Below are 9,170 nucleotides of genomic sequence, written 5' to 3'. Positions count from 1 at the left end.
TTCCCCTCCCCCGCCTCCTGGTGAATACATAAAATCCGAAGTGGCTAGGTGTGCGGTCCTCTCTCGCGCTGCGGGCCTCCCCTGCCTACCTCCCCCAGGCGGCTTGGGCTGGAGAGAGCAGCGCCCTGGGACTTGGGTGCCGGCTGTGGGTGTGAAGGTTTAGACGTTAGGCGCTCGCTCCGCAAGCCCCATCCCCCAAGAACAGTCTGGGGACCCAGGAGTGGGAAGAGAGTAGGGGCGTTGTGGTGCTGGAGCTGAGGAAGAATAAAATGTGCAGTTGAGTGTGTTGCTCGCATCCCAGGGAGCAATGCAGGGCTGATTGTCTGTTGCTGAGATAGCCTTTTGTTCGGAACATAAGGTTTAAGAAACACACACACGTTTTCTGGGGTCTCTTGTTAGATGTAAATGTGCTGCATCCAGACGCTTACTATGCAGTGTAAGCTCAGTTGGTTTACTAATCACCCCGCCCCACCCCCAAACAATCAGGAGCATTTCAATGGGAACCTCATTCAGACTTCTAGGCTGAGTATTGCCTTCAACCTATTTCATTCTAGACTAGCCAACCATCCAACTGAGATAATAAAGCAAACAATAACATTTGATCATGATGTCGACGAGATAATGTGCCCGGCAAAGTTCTTTAGGGATTGTAATGAGAAAGAGAGTGAGTTGGGTAATCATTTCTCTTCGTTTTCATTAAATATGGTTTTAATAGATAAATGGGCAGTTCATGCTTTGGCCTGGTGAGCATCTATTCCAGTATTGCAACCATGCTAAGAACGAAAGAGTCGAATAGTGGATTCGACTAGAAACCCATCAAGCTGAAAATGTTGCCATTGAAGGTTCAAACTTAGAACCTGCTTGTTTAGAACAAAACCTCCTCCTAAGGGTGTTAACGTTTCTCCCCCAGCTTCTAAGCTATTTAACAGACTAATGAGCAGCTCTCCAGATGCTGAAATACAGCCCTTAAATGTACCAAATATGTACTTTGCAATTAATTTCAGTCCCCCGTTCTGATTGTTTTCTCTCTTTTGAATGGCTAGCCAATGAGTGGGTGCATTTAACTGACACAATGAGATGACGCATAATTTTGGTTAAATTTAGGTAAATGACAGAATTTAAAAACAAAAATAAAATAAATGGTTCAAAATTTGACCACCTATTTCTAGGGAATGATATTTCTCTTCAGAAACAAATTGACCTTTCTATGCCTACCTTTTTTTTTTTTAACTAGGCTTTGAAATAAGACAGAAGAACTTTATTCTGAAGCGACAGAGAACAGTGAAACTCCTTTAGTTGTGTTTTACAAGATAGCTTTGGAAGTGATATTATGAAAAGTTCATCGTTGGATTTCGCCACAAAGACCTAAGTGTAAGAAAATATCTGTGGGCCACTGTTGGATGGAGGACAGATGAATTTAAAAGGAAAGAAAAAATACTGTGAGGAACTCATAAATTCAGTGATTGCCCACTTGGGGACTGGCAAAGGGAAGTCCTTCAGATGTACAGTGGCTGCTCTGTACAATTTAGGCAACATATCCCTGTCCTGTTTGTTAACTAAGTTGAGAACTCACCAACCTTTAGCACTAAATTCCTAGTAGTGCACTTACAGTTGTGAGTTATATGTGCATACCTGTAACATATGTAACTACACATACATACTTCATATGTAGAAAAACAAAAATTGTAGTCTAATGATAAACGCGCAGCAATTTATTTGCAATGGCTGAAACAAAATGACCCTTACTTTGAAAAAGGTGGAAGGAAAAGCCTGGTAAGCAAGAGTATATTGAGACGTTACCTAGTACTTTTTCAATTGCTTATATATTTGTTCAAAAGACGTAAGTAAAATCTATTGCTCAACATACAAAAGAATGTGATTAACTTTGGAACAAAAGAAAGGAAAATTTACAAGAACTTTGCATATGTTTGGACGGAATTTTTACATGGTTCAAAATTTCATAGACTCCAGAGGGGGAAAAGAAAGAAGGTTTACACAGCAGAATGTACATTGTGAGATTTGCCTGACTAATAATATCCACAGTGGTGTTCCTCATAGTGCTATGGTGGCAGCTCTGTTTTCTATGTGGATCAAGGCTGCTTTTCTTACAATTACTTTAAGTGTTGGAAGAGAAAACTTGACTTTGTTTTCCACCACACAGTTTCCTTGCTTGGTTTTCAGAATGGGCATGGTTTTTGTTGTCTTACTAACACCCCCTTTCTTAAAGTGTATGTTTAAGTGGTGTGTTAGCAGTCACCGTATCCTACCTGCATTCATTGTGAAGGCTTGTATTCATTTATTTTTAAGGCTTTTTTCAAAGAAAATGTTTCTGTTGGAACTTTCATCTCTGTAATATATGTGTGTTTTATGAAACTTTTCTGTGACCGCGTGGGAATAAGAGATTGAGTCTTTAAAGAAAGTTGATTGGCCAGTCCATGAAATAGTCAATTCAGTGTAAAACTCATTTCACTATTCTGCCCCTGTCCCCACCCCTCACCCCACACCACCCCCACTGCAGTAGCCCTTTCTGTATTTTTTTTCTTTTGGTTATTTATATATTTTTTCATTGACTTTTTGTATGCTATAGAAGAAAAATATAGTGAATTCCTATCACACGCTAGATTTGGCTTGGACTTTTTAAGAAAATCCAAAAAACAACATGGCTCCCTCCCACCTTTCAGGAAGAATGAGTGTGTGTGTGTGTGTGTGTGTGTGTGTGTGTGTGTGTGTGTTTCAAGCTAATTCCAAGGGGAGTAATTCTTTTTGTTCCAGCCCCTTCTCCCCCCGTTCTTATTCTCGAGACACATATAAGCAATATACAACAAAAGTGAAGGGTACTGAAATCAGCAAGAGGATGTGGGATGTGATTCTGCAGTTGACCATAGGCCTGTCTGCCCTGGAGGAAAGAGACTGTGAGCTGGGTTGGACACATAGATGCACTTTACCTGTGTGACTGAAGAGGCAAAAGCAAAGAGAAAGGAGTTATAGACTAAGGTGACAAGATATTTGAAAAAGAAAAGCAAGATTAGGGGGCTGATATGTATGTTTTTTCATTAAATGCTGAACACAGATAATTTCTATTTATTCTTACTGTAGTGATTCTCAGTTTCAAATTTAACTATCAACATTTTAATAAAACATAAAACTAATGATTGCTTCAAAAAATACTCCTGGGTTTACTGTGTGTTTGACACTGAGGAATTTTTCTCCTCCTGCTCACAAAACCTGTTGTCCATCTTGCATTCAGGCCAATTAGTACATGGCTATTCCATTCAATCGCGGTTTCTCTTGAGGATCACCTTCTACTCAGACTACCACACACACTATACCACACCTCTCCTCCAAAACACAAAGAACTCATAAAGACCTTGACCTTATTTTAGTGTAATTATGCAATTTGTTCAGAATTACCTTAGAATCCAGATACTGTCAAGTTGCCTTAGATGGGTCTATTTATCTCCTCCACCATCTATCCCTACAGCTGAGAAACCATTGGGATATCCTGTTAGGTTCACTTAAGATGCTCTCGTGGTTATACAGAAAAGGTCTCTGAGAATCACCTGAGAATTACTTGATTTACTTCCACTTGAACTGGTGGAAGGGTTCATACGTGTGTTGTAATTTCTGCCTAGTTTTGCATGGCTCTCAATTTCCATTTACAAAGTACAGATAGAGTACTCACAGTGGTTGCACCTAAAATTGCGGAAGATTTAAAGAAAACCAACACTAACAGGTTACAGATGAGGCCATAGAAATATCATTGAACATGAACGTGGTATGTGCACTCCTAAAGGGGCTCAGTGCAAACGAGCATATGAATCCTTCCAGGAAAGGGGGGGCCATTGACCTGGACTTTTCAGTTTCAGTCTTTATGCTCCAACACAGGAAACTTTGTAATTTGCAGTCATCATCTGTTTTTCACTTCTGTACCTTTTCTTTTATTGTATCCTTTGCTCGAATTCACTTCTCTTCTATTCGGTGATTCTCAGCCGTCACCTATTGTTGTTGCATGCTATTGAGCCATGCCTACCACCCACTTACTCCATTCATAAAAGCCCAAACCAAACTCACTCACTCACTCCATTCATCAAAACCCAAACCACTGTCATTGAGTCCAAGCTAACTCATAGTGCTCCTATAGAGCAGGGTAGAACTGTGAGCTTCTGAAATTGTAAATCAGAGTAGAAAGCTGTTTTTATCCCTCGGGAATGGCTGACGGTTTCATCAGCTGACCCAACAGTTAGCAGCCCAAGGAGTAACCAGTAGGCCACCAGGACTCCCCACCACATTCATGGGGGCCTCATAAGCCACTGTGAGCCACAGTGCTTTTATTGGCTGCTTTTCAGAAGCATATCACCAGACTTCTCTTCTTAGTCTTAAGTCTGGAAGCTCAGTGGAATCTGTTCAGCATCATGGCAGCACACACACCTCCATGAAGCCCTGGAAACTGACCCCCAGTCTCAAAACCCCGCTTCCATGGTGTTGATTCTGATTCACTGGGACCCTAGACGGCAGAGCAAAACTGCCCCTTTGGGTTTCCACGGCGGCAAACCTTTACAGGAGCAGATAGCCTCATCTTGCTCCCACAAAGCCTACTGAACCCACATTTCTCTCACACTGTCCAACCCTCTTGGAGAGTTTGCGATATGCTTTCTTGCCTTTTTTGTGTGGATGGTTCATTTGTATTGATTGCTTGTTACTGCACATTCATTTTGTAATATTGTGAAATGTCAATGTGTTTAAAGCCATTCATTTAATGTCAAAGAGATAAAAAGGGACGATGCATTGGAATTGAATGTTTTTAATTCTTTTTTTTCCCCCTCAACCTGAGCATGGTATATCTATCCATTATATCACCTTCGTTGGCCCCTACCCCCAGACCCCTTTTCCCTGTTTTACAATTAATTCCACTCGGACTGTGCTCTCAGCCCAGTAGGTATTTCATTTCCAAGAGAAGCAATGCCCAAAGATAAGAAAAGGTCCTCCCTGGACTGTGTTTGAGCAAGCACAATAGGCCTAGCGCTTGTTTCATGTAAAACCGATGGCTTCAAGGAGATTCTGACTCAGCAACTCTATGAGACGGGGAAGAACTGCCCCATGGGGTTCTCAAGGCCGCCATGCTGGACAGAAGCAGACGGCCCCACTTCTCTCCTGCAGAGTGGCTGGGGGGGTTGAGCCTCACACAGTTCGGTTAGCAGATGAGCACTTAATCACTGCACCAACAGACTTTTATGTACTGGATAAAAATACAGATGCACATTTTCTTCATTTAAAGCATATTAAAGATTCCTACACAGGGTTTTTAATTCATTTAAAGCAGCATTAGGTGAGGTGGGCTGTTGGTGCTTTGAATTAATGTGCAAGCTGTTAATCTCCATAGACCTGGATTTAAAATTAGACAAAGCAATAATTAGTTTGGCACCATCATTTCACTACCCAGAGGGTAATAATGTAGGTCATAAAATACTACAGCCTGGCACAAGTTTTTTTTTTTTTTTTTTTTGTACAAAACAAAGATTTAGAATTAGGTGGTGTGAAAAAAAAGGGGATTCTCACTGGGAAGTACAATGGCTTAGCTTTTGATGCGTGTTCCACTATTCCTAAAGAGACCTCAATTCAGAAATTCTTATCAGGTTTTACTGGTTTAAGGTGAGTCCTTTCAGAGTGATAGAAAGAAATCTTCACAGCTTCTCCTTTCAGTAAATTTCCCCCCCTGTAATATTTTCCCAGATAGCATTTATGCCTACAGCCAGAAAACAAAGATGATAATTTGTAATTTGGCTGTATTTTGCCATATTTATTTTCCCTATCAACCTGTCATTTTATACAATTATAAAAATGGGCTACTGTAGACATTCTTTTAACATACGAGTATAAAAGCGTTACATTCAAAGAAATGCTCACCATACATACCTTGATTTGTTTTTGTGGCAAATGACTACTGGCAATATCAATAATTCAAGAACAGAAACAATGAAAATTCTGAAGAATTGCATTTGGGCATCTCTTCCTGTCAATCATCTTTGCCAGATTCTTATTTGAACATTCTGAAAGCGAGGAAGGCATCGGTCTAGTCTTAAGTATGAGTAATAGTTTTCTTATTTCCTTACATTGTCCACTCCAGCTGAGCTTTAAAGTGTTGGTATCCTAGATATCTCAATGTAGTCTAATATGCCAAGCAATGGAAATAATGTTTCAGTAATATGTTGAAAATCTATTTCATACAATAAGCATGTACAGATTTTCTTTTTTACATAAAGCAATATGCAAGCACCTGTGTGTATCTATAGAGAGTGCTCAATGTATTAGATGAGTACATTCACAAATCATTTAAGTTGAGCTTTTCAAGTGATGTGAGCCACTGCTACAAACTTGCTAATGATAATTATAGAACTGATGCTGATTTAGTCATTTCAAAAAAGCCACGGAGGCATAATTAGTGTCTGAATGGCCTCAATATTGCATTATTAGGAGACTAGGGTGAAACTTGAAATGAGAACATCAAGGCTGATAACAGAAAAGAAAACATGAAATACATACATAATTCATTCAGAGATATTATAAAGGTTTCTAACCAGAAACAATAATTTGCAGAAAGCATCTCATGCACTGGAGCCAACTGCAATCATTTGGTCAACCTGTTAAAGATCAAATAGTATATATTCTGAGCTATTCTCAGTGGTGTCTTTGTAATAAAGTAGCAGCAAACAGACACTGTTTGCTTCTGGTCACTTTTAAAGAATGTTCAGTTTATCAGTAGGGACTTTAATCTCAACCTTAATAGAGTACAAAAGCAGCTTTGTTCCTGTGCTTTCTCCTTAAGGCCACAAGCCACGTGCTTCTTCTTCTTCTCTTTTAATTCAAAGGAGGAAAAATAAAATTCTCCTTCTGAGAACACTAAATGCTATTTTTTTGTTCCTCCCCAAAGAGCAATTTTCATCCACCTTTTCATTTTTGATGCACCTTTTCTTCTTCTTCTTCTTCTTCTTCTTCTTCTTCTTCTTCTTCTTCTTCTTCTTCTTCTTCTCTTTCTTGCTTATACAGAGCTGCTCCATCACACTTCACAATCATCCCAGGAATCAAGACATTCTGAATATCTACAAAATGTTTCCTGTCTGAGACCCCTGCCAAGACAAAACATTGTCCAGTGACCGGGTATGCTGGTTGACTCTAGAATGATAACCCTAAAATCCCCCTTATTGATAACTCTTTCCTATTAGGGGCAACCTATATGAAGAATTTCTCAAACCTGTAAAACACAGGAATAGACTCCAATCATAATCATACTTCTTTACTAGCATAGGTATATAGGTAATAAAACATAGGTCTCCTTAAACATATTTGCAATCTCTGGTATCGAAAGTGCCTACTGCCAGTGTGATTGTCACTGTTGTCAGAACTTTAAGGCTTGCTTATTTGTTTGTTTTATTTTATGACATGGCTTGGGTTGTATTGAATAGGAGAAATCTGAGATAGAGTTTAATACACATCATGAGTAGTATAACTATTGTCTTTCATTTTCAGGGATGTGCTACAGTCAGGGAACAATCACAATCTCAACTAATTTTACCTGTGTGAACAGAGCTGCAGATAATCATGCAGGTAGTTAAAGGGGTGCACAGAGAATGAACTCTTGGATGCAGGGTACCACAAGTAAGCCAATTAACTTAATAATTTTTAAAAAATAGTTAATGTATTCAGTACTCCCTTTGTCTCCTTTCCAAATAGCTGGTAAACCCTGGATGTCATCTATTTCCTTGGTAAATTGGGAATGATTGTCGTTCCGTAAGATAGCACCAGAAGCCTACTAACCCAACCAGACTCATTGCGACCATGTCAGTTCTGACTCTTCGTGACCCTCGAGGAGAGAGTGAGATCCCTCCTGTGGGCTTCCGAGATTGTAGATCTTTACAAGAGTAGAAAACCTCCTCTTTCTCCTTGGGGGGGGGGGGGCAACCTGACACGTCACCCACTAAACCACCAGGACATGTGACAAAAGGAAGAACTAAAAGTACCAAGAAGGAATGAAATGTCCCAGTGCTGATTGTGGTGATGATTGCGCGAGTTTTCTTACTATAACCTATTGAATTGTAGGACTGTTAATTACAGGATGATAAAACTAATTTTTATTTTATTTTATCCATTGTTTTATAAGTCATTTTACTGGGGGCTCGCACAACTCTTATCAAAATCCATACATCATCCATCCATTGTGTCAAGCACATTTGTACATTTGTTGCCCTCATCATTCTCCAAGAATTTTCTTTCTACTTGAGCCCTTGGTACCAACTCCTCATTTTCCCCCTCCCTCCCCAACCCTTCCTCCCTCATGAACCCTTGACAATTTATAAATTATTATTATTTTTCCATGTCTTACGCTGCCCGGTGTCTCCCTTCACCCACTTCTCTGTTGTCGGACAGTGGATAAAATGAAGTTTTCAACGTAACTTATATGTTGCTGTTGTCCAGTCGGTTTCTCTTTATAATGAACAAAATATTGCTCGCTCCGGTGCCCTCCGCATACTCGTCACTGTTTGAGCCCGTTGTTGTAATCACTGTTGTAATCATTGTATTTCCCTGAGCTGGTCCTCTCTCTCACTGACTTTCTACTTTACCAAGCATGATGTCCTTCCCCAAGGACCGTCCCCTCCCGATAGCACATCCGAATTACATGACATGAAGTCAGACTTCTATGGAGCATTTTGCCAGTGCTTCTTCCAAGACAGATCTGTTTCTTTTTTGTCCATCCTTATTCTAATCAATAGTACTTGAGACCATCACAGTTCACTGCGTCATGGCCATTGGTGTTCCTTATGCATTGGCCAGCTTTCATATGCGTGGCCATGGCCTGTGATTGGTCACCACTTCACTCAGCAAAGTAGCATCAGTGCCTGTGGATTCTTCTAAGGGGTCTCTTGCAGCACATTTCTCCAATGCAATAAATACACCATTTGTTTTGTAGACCTGATTTCAGTAGCATTGACTGCACATCCAAGTAAAAGTAAGTCCTTGATAATTTCACTCTTTTTCAGCTTATCATGATGTTGCTTATAAGTTTAGTTGTGTTTCTGGTTTCCTTGTGTTAAAGTAAATTCCATATCAAAGGCTACATGCAGTCTTTGATCTGCATCAATAACCGCATTACGTCCTCTTTGCTTTCAGTGAGAAAA

This window comes from Echinops telfairi, unplaced genomic scaffold, assembly GCF_000313985.2.
Source record: "Echinops telfairi isolate 266 unplaced genomic scaffold, ASM31398v2 ScPeMD7_4;HRSCAF=17, whole genome shotgun sequence".
Taxonomy (NCBI): Eukaryota; Metazoa; Chordata; class Mammalia; order Afrosoricida; family Tenrecidae; genus Echinops; species Echinops telfairi.
The sequence above is the reverse complement of the archived record's forward strand: the minus strand, read 5'-3'. Positions refer to the sequence as shown.